Raw genomic sequence first — 15,648 nt, forward strand, 5'->3', positions numbered from 1 at the left:
AACTTTTATCAGTAAAAGATCAGGGAGTTACTGAACCTAATGTGTAGATCATTTTGTTTTTCTGACAGATTCGTCTTTTTTCATTCATACATCAATATTATCAGATGATTATGCATTCATGTAAAACATGAGACAAATTTGACAGATATTAAGTTGGCAGTTATACTATATAATGCTCAGACTTCCAGGTGATTAAGTTTAATTAATCAACACAAGGAAACACTGTCTAAATGTTACCTTACTGTTCTTTTTCTACCACCACCCCCCCCCCCCCCCTTCACTTCTTTGTGGTGGCAGATTTTCATGACCTAGTGAATTGGTCTTTTATGTCTGACCTGTGGTGCAGTATATTACACAGTCAGACAAACAGCCGAGGGCTGTAGAACAGTGATTATATATTTTTTTGATGCGGTTCTAGATTTTTCACAAGGTGCTGTGATAAAATGGAAGTCAATACACAGTGTTGCATGAATTGGAAAGAATTCCAATTATATCTTAGTAATTATTTTTAGGGTTTTAATTTTAAAGATGATGAAAATTATTAGCATTTCTTGTGCATAGGTTTTGATACTTAAAGTTTTCACATAAGAGTCTTTCTGTTGTGTTAACTGTTGGGATTTAAACATATATTTGCAAGTTCCTACTTATAATTGTAAATAAAGTCCAAACAAGAGTAAATTAATTCTTCGTAACCAATGGTTGAAATAAAAATAATAACAAACATACTGCTCTCAACTTTAAAAAGCTGGTTTGATCTATAGCTATTTATTCCTTTTTTATTTTTCACTGACCTCTACAAATAATAATCCGGGGACATATTGTTTAGACGAAATGTTTCCTTTGACATTGAACACGATACTTGGGTCTTTTTACATTCAAATATTTAAGAGTTCACATTATATAAAGAGAGAAGAGGAATACCAGCCTTTATGTGTAAATTATTTTTCACATTCAAGTATGAAAACATTACACGAGTAAAATGTGAAAGAAAAGAGAGAAAAAAAAAACTGAAGTCATTTGATGCTTTAATTGTAACTTTATTGCACTGAATTTTTGTAGAATTACATAATGGTTACTAAGTTGTCAGCTGTGTATAAAAACATTTGAATTAATTCTGAACGCCACCTTTATATATAAATAAATGTCATTAAAACACATATGTAAAATGAAGAAAATTCATGATGAAAGTTTGTCATTCTGATTTGACAGATGAATTGATTTGAATAAATTAGATTAAAAATATCTTACAAACATGAAACAACATTCTTCTTTAACAGGGAAATCTAATAAAATGCATTCATTTTTAGGGTGTGCAAGTTATATATTCTTATGCAATGTTGAAGCCAATATAGACATGAAAGATATAACAGGTTTATTATAATATATGCATTATTTTCTCCAGAATATATCTGTTGTGAAATAAATCTGTATGTAAATTTCCTTTTTATTTAATAGACTTAATATTTGCATCATATGGTTTAGTTCCCCCCAAAAAAGAATTCCACACAGCATACTAATATTGCATAAAGAAGTGTTGTAAATATTCAGGTGACATAGATCTAGTATGAGTCCTCCATGGGAAGGGATAGGAAAATTACTGGGATTCTGTAACATATATATACCACATGGTCTCTAATTTATGCCTGGTAAGTCATGAGTATTATGAAGCTAGTAGTGGATGTCATAATCTCTTTGAGACTGACACATTTTTAGAAAGGAATTGTAAGATACCAAATCAGGGTTCAAACCTTTCTAGGACATACCAGTTTCCTACCAGCTGCACTATCTGCATGGCCTCTGAAGAACAACTTGCCACTTGACCATCACAAAATATGATACAATTAATACATGTACTATACTGGTAATAATTGGTATTTTTGAAGTGATATTTTGTTACTGCTACCAAAATGAATCAAAATGGCCAGAATTTTTTTAAATTTATTTATTAGTGTATATTGTTTAACTGTTGTCAAAATACTGTATAAAGGACGACAGAATATACACTCTCTGCAATACTGAGTGGCAACATCAAGCACAACTGTCAAAATGGTAAATTGTGTTTTTGTAAAATTTTATTTTATTTCTTTTTATTCAATGATTAATGGAGGTAAAGACATTACTTTATTAAATATTTGAAAATCTGTACATTAAGCTGGGAAGGTTTTGCCCAAGCACAAAATAAAGATGAATGCCCAAACATTTTTTGCTATGAATTATGTGCCCTTTGTTTTACCATTGATTGTAGCTGATATAAATTTACAAAAACAAAAAAATTAGGACTGAACTATAAGGATTCAGTTGTTACACAACATATAAATTAAATTTTAATGCAGTATAATATTTGACATTATTGTACAAAGATTAATTTACAAGTAAATTTTCACTATAATTTCTATACACTTTAGTAATATTTTATTGCATGTTTTCAGGCATGGCAAACAGAGTGAGTACAAGAGCGTGGTCACATTGAATCTTGTGGTAAAAATAATCCAGCCTATGTCAAGAGAAGGGTTGTTCTGTTTGAAAGGTATTTGTTTACTTTTTTGTTGGAAAAAACCACCCAGAAAAGTTTGTTTTATGCCAAACTAACTGTAGTGAATAAATCCAAACAACTGACGATAAGGCACAGACAAAATAATTCTGTTTTGGGCTGATGTGTAATGTGTGTTTCTGAGGATATAAGGTCTGATATTGATTCTTTGTTTAAAGGTATAGTGTCAGTTTGAAATGTGTTTTTGTTTTCAGTAGAGGGGAAAGGGATGGGAGTGGGTGTTGATGATCAATACAGTACATTTACAATCTTTTTATCAGTGTACATTCAAAAACTTTAAAATATAATTGTGTGTTGTGAATTCTTATCATGCTTGTACCAAAAAAAGAAAAAAGCCAGAAAACTTGAAGCTTATTATTGTTGAAAGTTATTATTCATAGGCAAAGCGGAATGGCTAAATTTTTGTTTTCTCTCTTTTTATGTATCAGTCGAAAACGGTATATTTAAAAACAGCATATGGAGACAAAAGAGCTACATTATTGATAATATATAGTGCATATTAGAATATAAAAATAGGAAAAAGGTGACTCGACCCCAGATTTAAAAAGAAAAAAAAAGGGGGGGGGCATACCCCAAGTGCCTGTGGGAAATAGAATTGATAGCATATCATGTTAGAAAAATATTAGCAGATCTACATAATATATATCTCAGAACAAACTCTGAATGGACAATCAACTCCTGGTCATCCACTCTAAATAATTAAGACATTGATTTAGCAACATTTAGATTAATGAAGTATGAGATCTTGATCTGCATTTCTAATTGGGATGTGCAGAAGAGTAATTACAGAGTTATTCCCCTTAGAATACACTGTTCAATGAATCTGATGGTTGCAATGCAGAGTTGTAGCCCTTATTTACGATGCTTGGAAAAAAATGTAAGAGCTCTTAATTGTTTTAAATCTGTTTCATATTTTTGATAATGTATTCTTCATGATCAGTATATGAATATATTTAGATATAAGTAGATATGCCACCTTTTATGATATCAATTAATTGTAAATATTTTAATTTTTATGACGTCGAGCTCTTGGAGCTCGAACGTCATCTAGCGATCGGCCAAGTGAAATCGCCAAGGGATGTACGCGACCGAATGTGTCAGTGGATGCATCCGCAATAGAAAATAGTAATAGCTATAAACCAATTTCTTTTAAAACGCTCACAATGAATAATTATAGCTTGAAAATGAAATTGCATCAATTGTATCTACAATTAATTCTTTTACAAAACAACGATATTATGTTTTATTTTCACACAATAAAAACGTGATGGTTGTTGCGGATGAATTTCTACAGAAAGGTGCGTCGAATGACATGAATAACATTTTGGAACGATAACCGTGGAACACAAACAACCCAACAGGCGGTAAAATAATTTACAAAATTACATAAACACGAATACTATAAGACTGAAAAGATTGAATTTGTAAATCTTAGCTTTACTTTTACAATCTTCTGACCAACTTTATCCTAAAAACCGATGATGTTGACCAGTATTACTGTATTTCTCTATTTCCTCCATTTCCCAGTATACCGTATACCACACCCGATCGTAACTCGATCGTAATTGTAACAGAACAGTCTTGGTTGTAGTTTAGATGCAATCACTAATACAACGCTTTGACATTGGCAATTAGAAAAAATATTATATAAATTTATGAAATCCTTCATAGTTCTTCAACTGACTGAAAAGAATTTAGCATGAAACATGTTCGACGGTGTCTGGTCAATTCGAACCCTGCTCCATTCGGACCATGACATAAGGCCCCAGACTGTAATTGTGATATTTTGTTTAAAACTATTTTTTTTATTATTTCTCCTGGGTCACTCACTTGACTTATTGCTATCTTCAAATTCAAAATGATCTTTTGAAATTGTTTTTCTTCTTCGACGTCATTGAAGCCTTTCAGGCTTTTGATTCATTCTTATGTAATGAATTATTGCATGCTGTTTGTGATGAAAATTTATCATTTCATTTCACAAGGATGATTTTTATATACTTCTGACTTCAAGAAAGTATCAGGGATTTTAGTTTAAAGTAGCTCAGAGGATAATTAAACACATCACCACACATGTAATTTGGTGCTGATTGAGACACAGTTTTGTGATTTTGAGAAATATTTCTGCGGATATTGCCCTTGTAACAGTGAACAATCCTCCTATCCAATATTTACCTAGTGTTCTTTGTAAATGACATATAAGTACAATGTTGACTGTTTCATACCATTGAGCGGGGTTTTATCTAATATCTTTTATTAGGAGCTGTTATTGATTTTTAAGCAGGGATTATATCCTTTGGCAAAACACAAACATTCAGAGTTTTCCACTCTCAGAACAAATGTTTTGTCTAAGGAAATATTGAAGGCCATTTTCCAAGTTAGTTTTGATATCCATGATTTTGTTAAAAGTGTGTAATTGGACGAAAAGTACAAATTGTTTTCATCTATTTCAGTGATAGTGAAATATCGCATGATACTGAAATGCAAAAACAGGAGCATCCTTTCCTTACAGATATAAGATTTATATGTTACGTCCACAACAAAAAAGGAGGGGGGTCCAGGCCAATTTACATTACTGCACTGACAAGAATTTTTATAAGCAATAACAGGTAATAAAAGTTGTGTAAACAGTGATGATCTGATTTAACACACATTATTGAGTGCAGTGATATGCATGCTGGCTGGTTCATTGTCCTTAATGAAATGTCCCTGACAACTGAATAGAGGACTGCATGATGTTAGCATTGTTTTTTTTTTCTTGTTGATAAGCTACAAAATATTCAGATATTTTTCATACACCATGTAAGATATTGCATGAAGATAAAGGTCAGTGTATCTTTTTTATGACAGGTCAAGGTCATATTTCGAGGTCAGATCTAACCAGGAAGTGCAATGGCATCTAAACTAAGTTTGAACCATTTGTAACTAAGAAAGGTCTTTTATTCTTGAAAAGTCTATGAGAATGTGGACTTAGATTTCTCATATGGGCCAATTTCATGAAGCATAACAACACCTGGAAATTAAGGTCTGACGACACGTTGCTCAAATATCAGTTTTGTATCTCTTCATAAAATACAACAAATTAAATATACTTACCATTATCTTGTGATTTCAAAACTGTTTTCAAAATGTCTAAGTAGATAAAGACACCAACAAAAATTGTGATATTAATATTGCCAGTGCTAGTGATTTCCAATATAATTATTTAGCAGATACCATCCTCTGGTATCTTGCACAAATGCCTGGTAAGGTACCTTAATTTTTTGCGAGGAAACTTGTTAAAATAGCAATACTTCATGGAAAATTCTTGGAAAAAATTATATATTATTGAGGAACGTGTCATCTGACCTTAAAACATACAGTTGTATGCTGGTGTAGGAATTGAACTTTTAAACAAATAAGTATGTTACTTTTATTTACATTTTAAATGGTTAACTTTTCATCGAAATAAACATTAGTTGAAAACCTGTGGGAGTTTTATTTCCTCATATAACTTGAGATGTTTTGAAATTTTTTGTTTCTAAGTTAGACAACTCATTGTGAGTACTTTACTCTTTGTCAAATATATCCAGAAAAAATTGTTTAACCTGTGCATCTATGGTAATAAATGAGAAAATGAACTTTTATAATATTACAAAGACGATACTCTGTCTGAAACACTTTCTGTTCCACACAATATCTCGAGAACCCTTTGAGCTTTCACAATGAAATTTTACATAGCAACTCCCTATGGCCTAAAGAAGAACCCTAATTTTTAGGTCCAAAGGTCAAGGTCATAAATTTATAAATTCTGTCTCTTTTAACACTTTTGTTTTCGCACGATATTTATATCATAACTCCCTATGGCCTCTCTCGCCCCTCTCAAAGTGTCCTGCCTCGTTTTTATTTTTTTAATTGTATTAAAAATTGCTTAATTGGCATATTTTTAGCACAGGGGCATGTGGAGAGTTATTACATATAATACAGGTTGTCGGCAGATTTATATTCTAATTACATCTATTAGAACTGTTTAGTAAAGGCTAAATTAGACACCATGTAATGTGTAAAATTTTGACAATATCGAACGTGAATATAAACATTACATGTGACCTAATGTTTGCATTTGATATATAATCAAGTGCCTCTTTGGTCTAGGGGTATGATTCTTGTTTAGCAAATATGAGGTCCCGGGTTCAAATCCCAGACAATCCCGTTTTTTTTGTTTGTTTGTTTGTTTGTTTGTTTTTTTCTTATTTACTAAATGATAGTATTCAACACATGAAATGAAAAAGTTATGACGTCTGGCTTATACAAAATGTACAATCTTCTCATAAAATCATTATTACAGTGTGATAAATATTCTATATAAAAAGAGTCTTTTATACACATATTAAAAAATAAGCAATCAAATCTTTATATCCATATTTGCATTTTTTATTTGCTTCAATATACATGTATACATTTCATAATTCTGCAAATCCACCCCCCCCCCCCCCCAAACTAAGCAGGGGACACAAATTCTCTGAATTAGCTTGTTTGATTTTATCTAGTATTCGCAATGCTCATCTGTCTGCCTGTTGTGCAGTCTTTCATGGCTATTACTTTTTAAATGTCTTGTTTTCGCTAAATTTTTGAAAATAATTTGGTCTTTAAAAGGTCATTTATCACAATATTAGGGAAAAAATTAAATTCTTCTGGTTAAATGATCATTTTTAAGTAATTCCTTTATTAACTGTTTATTTGACATGATTTTAACTAGGGATGTCAAATTGGTCATTATTTGATAAACGGTTACTCGGACAACTTTCCGATCGAGTACCCGGGTACTCGGAAAAAGTAGTATACATGAAAAGTTTGTTTACTTTATTGAGACCTGTTTACCCCTTCGATGTTTTCTTTCGTTTATAATGCATGTACATAAACATTGAGCCCAACTTAATTTATGTATCAAACAATCAATCAAAACACCAAAATTACAAATGCTTTAATACAGTTCTTGTTTGGGAAGACAATTTGATCAATGGAAGAGAAGGACACAACTTTGTAATGATTAGACTAGCGAAAGAGAATGTCTTTGGGAATGGACGTTGTCATGATCGCGAGCCGTACATGTATAATATTTACATTTCCAAGTTTTCTCTGTGATAAATCTGAAAGTTAACTACCGGTATGTTGATTTCCCGATATTTACAAATTCACGCGTTATGCATAAATTATCCCATGTTTCCAACGGCGGTTGATGCCTTGGCATACCCAACAAACTAGACAGTGATTCCTTAAATATATAATGGTTGTTTCCCCCTGTATATGCTAAAATACTAATAGATGTACAGGTGACTTTTAACATTTTTTTAAAAATCTTTGATTCTTCAGTTATTTTTAGATATTTCTTCAATTTTGGATTGGTGGCGTTATGTCTATGTATGTCCATTTTCGCTACCATATGCTAATCAAATAATCTATAAGGATAATTAATAGATCATAATTAAAAGATGTTCATTGAAAACAAATACATGTAATTAAAGCCATCCAAAAATTAGGGTCACAAGAGGTGAGAACAGCTGTGTACGGTGTCCGTAGATTGGTCACGGTAATTACTGTATATACGTGAACACAGCCATAGGCGATAACAGGTAGAAACTGGTGTAGGTGATGCTAGTTACTGAAAAGACATGGACAATCCATATTTAAATCACATTTTTTGATAATTTTTGAATAAATATATGCACTTTGAAATATTAAAAAAAATATACATCCGAGTAACCGGTTAACCGGGTACTCGTTGACATCCCTAATTTTAACACTTTGCTATCTCATTAGATCTGAAGCCAATTAATCTTTTAAAAAATGACCTAAATATTTAATTGAAAATTAATAAAATGCTTAAGTAATCTACTTGTAAAGAAGTGCTCTAAGATGCACGTAGTTGTTGCGTTATATTGAAATTTTTACTAGACAGTAATGACTTTAAATTTTATTGGCAAATCTTGGAAAACCATATTAAAATAAGAGAAAATATCAATGTGGGTTCTGTTTTTAAGATATCTCTAATCCAAAGTCCGATCTTCTCAATTGTTTTGGAGGCTATAGACTCTTATTATAGATCTGGAGTATAAATATATAAAGGCTATAATTATAACCTTGACATGTAATTGAACGGTGAAGTGTATGATGCTCAACGTGCTATCTGCAGGGTATGTTGTTAGTAAAGATTGATACATGCCACATCAATTTTTAGCTCACCTGAGCCGAAGGCTCAAGTGAGCTTTTCTGATCACATTTTGTCTGTAGTCCGTCTGTCCGTCTGTCCGTCTGTCTGTCCGTCTGTCCGTCTGTAAACTTTTCACATTTTCGACTTCTTCTCAAGAACCACTGGGCCAATTTCAACCAAACTTGCCACAAAGTATCCTTGGGTAAAGGGGATTCAAGTTTGTTCAAATGAAGGGCCACGCCCTCTTCCAAGGGGAGATAATTAAGAATTCGTGAAAAATTAATGGCATCATTAAAAAATCTTCTTCTCAAGAACCACTGTGCTTGAAAACATGACACTTATGTGGAAGCATCCTCAGGTAGTGTAAATTCAAGTTTGTTCAAATCATGACCCCCGGGGCTAGGGTGGGGCCGCAATGGGCGATCGAAGTTTTACATAAGAAATATACAGGAAAAATCTTTAAAAATCTTCTTCTCAAGAACAGCAAAGCCATAAGTGGTCATATTTATATGGTAGCATCCTCAGATAGTGTACATTCAAGTTTGTTCAAATCATGACCCCCGGGGGTCGGGTGGGGCCACAATGGGAGATCAAAGTTTTACATAGGAATATATTGGAAAAATCTTTAAAAATCTTCTTCTCAAGAACAACAAAGCCATAATTGGTCATATTTACATGGAAGCATCCTCAGGTAGTGTAGATTCAAATTTCTTCAAATCATGACCCCCGGGGGTCGGGTGGGACCACAATGGGCGATCAAAGTTTTACATAGGAATATATAGGAAAAATCTTTAAAAATCTTCTTCTCAAGAACAGCAAAGCCATGATTGGTCATATTTATATGGTAGCATCCTCAGATAGTGTACATTCAAATTTGTTCAAATCATGACCCCCGGGGATCGGGTGGGGCCACAATGGGCGATCAAAGTTTTACATAGGAACACATAGTAAAAATTCTAAAAAAAAAAAAAAAAAAAAAATAATTTGTTAAGAATAGCAAAGCCATGATTGGTCATATTTATATGGTAGCATCCTCAGATAGTGTACATAAAAATTTGTTCGAATCATGACCCCCGGGGGTAGGGTGGGGCCACAATGGGCGATCAAATTTTTACATTGGAACACATAGTAAAAATCTTTAAAAAAAACAATTTGTTAAGAATAGCAAAGCCATGATTGGTCATATTTATATGGAAGCATTCTTAGATAGTGTACATTCAAGTTTGTTCAAACATGACCCCTGGGGATCGGGTGGGGCCACAATGGGTGATCAAAGTTTTACATAGGAATACATAGGTTAAATCTTTAAAAATCTTCTACTCGAGAACAGCAAAGCCATGATTGGTCATATTTAAATGGAAGCATCCTCAGATAATGTAGATTCAAATTTGTTCAATTCCTGACACCCCCCCCCCCCCAACCACTTTTATATTTAAACTTTTCAACCTTTCAAGATTGAAATGATTTCTGCTTTTTCCTAGCCATAGTGCTCAGGTGAGCGATGTGGCCCCTGGGCCTCTTGTTATTTTGGTGTCAGTAGGAATTCCGCTGTTGCTTGACTACATTCTTGGGCATTTATAACTATATATAGCTCTATAAGGTTAACCTTGTAAATATTAGCACATGTATTCTTAAATATGCAAGATGAATTAACTGACTGGAATGCATGAATTTCATATTATATAGCCAAAACATATGTTTCATTTATATATATATATATATATATATATATATATATATATATATATATATATATATATATATATATATATATATATATATATATATATATATATATTGTCTGTCCAAATACATCAACACCATTCTGATTTGCTGTTGTGTTTTAGCTCTCCTCTCCAGATTATCAACTAGTATCAGCTAGTAACTTCACACATATCGTAGGTAACTCAGGATGTGGTCAGCTTAGTTTGGCATGTACACATACCGTAAGTTTTGGAAGATAAGACGATACTTTTTTTCTCAGAACCGCTGGGGTCGTCCTATTTAACGAATCGACCAATCTAAGGCTCAAGTTTACGAAAAATGCCTCCAAATCAGAAAAATTTACGTCAATTTTAAAGCAAATCTGTGCCATTTTCGTATTTTTTAAAATTATTTTACCGAGAAAAAATAATAAACAATAAAGAATTAAATATTTATTCCGTTGATTTCTTACAAAATAAGTTCCATTAAATATCCGTCGATGTACAAAAAAACTTATTACCGGTATATCATCTAGTAATTAATGTTTCAAAGTACATTTACAACATGCTTTGTCCATCTTGTGAAGTTGGAAGTCGCAATCGTTTACTAAAAAGAAAACCGCAGCCGTATCAAAATTTAAAATACGGAAGAGTTTTCACAATTGCAATTGTAATTTTTTTTTACCATTTAATTGTAACGATTAATTGAAATAGTATGCCAAAATATTTGTTCATTGTCTTGTGATATTTATTTAGATGTAAAATGCATGAAGTAAATTGTTGCTAGTAAATTTCTAAATTATTTTATTTTCCACAAATGCTGCTAGTAATAACAATTTTGTTTTATATCTTAATTAATTATAATAAAACGAACTTATATTGAATATACTATTATACGTTTTTGGAAGTTATAAATTCATTTATTTACGATACATTATTTTTTATTCACAGTTTTTTTTTTTTTTGTTTTTTGTTTTTTGTTTTTTTTTTGTCTTACAAAATAAATGTTTTTTTAAATGATAGAATTGAAAGCTTCCTCGTACCCAAGGGGTACACTGAATTATACAAAGATTGGCTTCTAATAGAATTTTAATTGTCTGACAGATAAAGGGATATACACTGTGTACACGAAGGTGTTAATACCTGTGTTGGTTAAAACACCTGCGGGGCATGATTAACAGATTCACGTGCCGTTACAAGGGTATGAGTGCTATACATCATTGAACAAACAAAACTGTGAAATTCTTGATGACTGTTAAATTGCGAATGTACTCTCAATTAAATTTATTTTTTACAACAATATCTCATGCAAAATTATAGCATGTTTTAAAATATGATTAATTTCATTTGCGCACTGTTACATGTAATAGTCATTTGCGTGTTTTAGCAAATCCCTGGACAAGAAAATATAAAAATGGCGGTCATCGAAGTTAATTTTTTACCCCGGTAAATAATGTCGGAATAAAAGAATGTGTCCACGATGTTCTAAAATGGAATTGATTATTGTTTGATTTCGGGTATTTCCCTAATTATAGCTGTCTTATACTACCGTATTTATGTGTTTAACGAAAGAGTCAAACTACGACGGCATTGAACAGGCAAGTTGGAGAAAATACGTTATATCACAATTCAAGGAAGTTTTAACTGTGTTTGTATAAAACACTATTAAAATACTGTACTCATAAAAATACTAGTTTATTTTCTCAATACGTTAATAAGTTAAAGAAGTTTACATGTTCTGATACGTAGTATCTACGTAAGAATCTCTAGAAATCGATAAACAAAGCCTCGTCCTATCTTCCAAATTCGTCCTATCTAAGGATTTTTAAAAAATTACGGCTGAAAATGAGCCTTTCGACCTATACACCCCATCGACATATACCCCAAAACTTACGGTACATGTACCTTGACCTTTGACATTGAAGTTATAGTAAAATATATGGGATATAGGTCAGAAGTCGGTGACCAAGTACTGAGCTCTTGGGGTGCCTTCAAGGGCACAGCCTCTACGTAGCCTCTACCTTCAGCTACACTCTTGAATGATATGCTAGCCTAGCCGCTTATATGTAGAGAAAAGTTTCATGCTAGGTACCAAATCCAAGATGGTGCCCCTCTTAATTACAGCCTGAGATTACATTAGATACCAACAAAAAGCATGGTTGTTCTCTCCATCTTAAGCAAATAAAATGGTTATTTACATATACTGTGGAGGTGATGGTGCATTGGTTAGCATGGACCGCTTTGGATCCAGTGGCCCAATACTTCACTATAGTGGTGCACTCTCTCAACAGGAGTTAAAATGAGTACCTGGCACATGAGATGAGCTGGCTATATGGATGTTAAAGCAATAGGACCTAGCAGCTAGGCTAGCTGCCTGTTCAATAGAGCTGTAAAGATATCTATCATCTGAGCTGCTAGGTTGGCTGCTATGACCTTGAAAGCAGTCAAGATGTCACACTCTGGTAGACGAGGAGAATTTTTCATCATCAACATACCCGAGTTGACTTTTGCCTTAATTTACATGCATTAAAATTGGTAAAATGAAATGAAAGAATGTTGTTGATGAACAAATGCATGTATGATTATCTGCTTACTTCAAAAACAGGAGGTTTTCAATATACTTTAATTTCAAGAGTTGACTGTGGTTTGACCTTCTAGTTGGTAAATGAGGCAAGTTTAGTTCTGATATATGAGTAACCTAGATGATTATTAATTTTATTCTTTCTTAAACACATACAAATAGGATAAGTCAATTAAATGTCACATTTAGTATTGACCTTTGACCTAGCTTCCTTGTGTTGTACGGGATTATGATTCGATCCCATTCAAATCTGTTTAGTGATCAAATGACCTTTCACCTTTAGATACTGAGATTGGTTGATTGTTTGTTGTTTAACGTCCCTCTCAAGAATTTTTCACTCATATGGAGACGCCACCACTTGTCGGTGGAGGGCTACAAATTTTGACCTATACTCTGCACTCAGGGCCATTGAGCAGTGAGGGATCTTTTTCGTGCCAGCACCTACTGCAACACAGGACCTCGGTTTATACGGTCTCATCCGAAGGACCTGTCTCCATGTCCCACAGTGGGATTCGAACCTGCGACGTAAGGATCAACTTCTTGCTCCGCGACTCTAGAGCAGATGCTCTATCCACTGCGCCACAAGGGCGACTAGATACTAAGAAAAAAATTGAATCAGTCTTTTGAAATCATTATTAAGTATTGTCAATATTGACTTGAATCACAGAAAAGTGATTTGATTTTTCTTATGTGTCTTAGCTAGGTAATTAAAATCGCTGATCATAACAATTTCTATATCAATTTATTGAAATGTGTATATTCAGTTCTTCATGAATTGGCCTTGTGGATTTGTATAAAATGTGAAACTGTATAAACAGAATTTTTAGGGAGGATTCATTTTTGGCATTATTAGTGAGGGTTTTGAGATTGCTGAAATTAAATATTGCTAACATTTATTTATACTGTATTGGTTGTTACAGCTACAGTCCCTGAAACGTTCTACTTTCCCATTTTTCCGTTCGCTCACCGCTCGTTCACCGTTCGTTCAGCGTGCGTTCACCGTTCGTTCACCGTGCGTTCACCGTTCGCTCTCCGTTCACAGTTTTGCATTCACCGTTCACCGTGCGCTCGCGTTCACCGTTCACAAAGCGTTCAGCATTCGCTCTTCGTTCCGTTCACTTTGCGTTCACCTTGCGTTCAGCGTTCACCTATCGTTCAGTTTTCATTGACATTCGGAACTCCGAAGTGAAAGGACTTATCTTTTTGTAGGTTAGGAGCTACAGGTTTTTTAATTTAATAACTTACATATCGTGTTTGAAGAATCATTATTTCATGGGGGAAAATATCTATGATATATATTTTTATTATTCTAACTTAGCTGTTAGGTTATTTATTAAATTACTCTGGAAAATAAATGTTGTTATAAGCACATTCTGTACCTATGTAGAACAATGCTGAAATATTAAATTTAATTAAAGGCAATGTGCAAATACTTCAAGCACTGCAACATTTTGTTGTTTTGTTAAAGACGACAAATCGTTAATGGAGATATAATTATCCAAGTCTAATTATGCAGCGAAATTACGAAAATATTTATTTATAATACTTTTTTTTTATCAATTACTACAGAAAATATGTTAGAACTAGTTCTGAGAGTTATACATAGTACTGCGGATATCATATTAATTTATTATCTTTAGAGCGAATTAAATTGATGGTGTGGTTAAAGGAAATGTTTATTTAAAATGTAATGCACTACAGAATTTTCTCTACTATAATATGTAAAGTCTATAGTTATAGAGAAAAAAAAATCTTTCTTCACCGTAACTTTATATGTTTGTCATTCCATATGATTAATACCCCCCCCCCCTTTTCCCCCTAAATCGGTTACTTAGTCAGTATTGTATTTCCAGAATATTTTAATTAAGAGCCATTCTCTGTAATGACTTGAACTTTTATATAGGAGCTGTGGCACGCATAGTCTCAGAATTTCTCCAAACTCTCTATGATAAAAGTCTTTGATACCCTAAACTCAAATCAGGCAAAAATTAGTTGCTACGTGTCATGGTTACCATAGCAACATGTCCTAAAGTTTAAAAAATGGCATTTTTCAACATCTTCAGAGTCCCACAGTTAACGTTTGCAGCAAAGCAAACAAGTGGCAACGACTGTTTCTGAAATTTGAAGGCCTGGTGTCTTAAATGCATGATAAACATGTTTGGTAAATCAACTATAACATACGTTACTATGGAAACAAAGTATTCAAATGTAATAATTTTGTTCATTTAATTTTATAAAGTCATACACTTAGGAATAAAAACAATTACAGGTTGAAATGCAAGCAAATAATAGACAAGAGATCCTTGTAACATATACCAAGGACAAAATGTGATATTTCTTATAGGTTGGCAATGGTTGCCATGGTTTTAATACCACGAAGGGATTTTAAATTTACTCTCTTAGTATTTTAATCTTATCCTATCTATTTAAAAAGTATATTTCTATATAACTGATGATCAATTTTTAAAGGCCTTGGTGTCACCCTAATGTTCACATTTAAAAAAATTCAATTTCAATTCTTTAAATAGTGCGTTGCTATGGAAATAAGGCGAAAAAACATGCATAAAAATCTGAAAAATACTTTGTTTCTTTGGATACGTACCCTTGTTTGTAGATTCCCAAAACT

The 15,648-nt window shown here is 32.8% G+C and overlaps 1 protein-coding gene across 1 annotated transcript in view; it reads left to right on the forward strand.

Annotated features, from left to right (window-relative positions):
* The window catches only part of LOC133187441 (forkhead box protein P1-like), a 64,328-nt gene that overhangs the window by 7,753 nt on the left and 40,927 nt on the right, over positions 1–15,648 (forward strand). The window contains exon 2 of the mRNA XM_061322816.1: positions 2,430–2,527. The gene's annotated coding sequence lies outside the window, so the exon portion shown is untranslated. The remainder of the gene's footprint in view (positions 1–2,429; positions 2,528–15,648) is intronic.

This window comes from Saccostrea echinata, unplaced genomic scaffold, assembly GCF_033153115.1.
Source record: "Saccostrea echinata isolate AGI-Se365-2 ecotype Australia unplaced genomic scaffold, CSIRO_AGI_Sech_v1 ptg000015l, whole genome shotgun sequence".
Classification (NCBI taxonomy): Eukaryota; Metazoa; Mollusca; class Bivalvia; order Ostreida; family Ostreidae; genus Saccostrea; species Saccostrea echinata.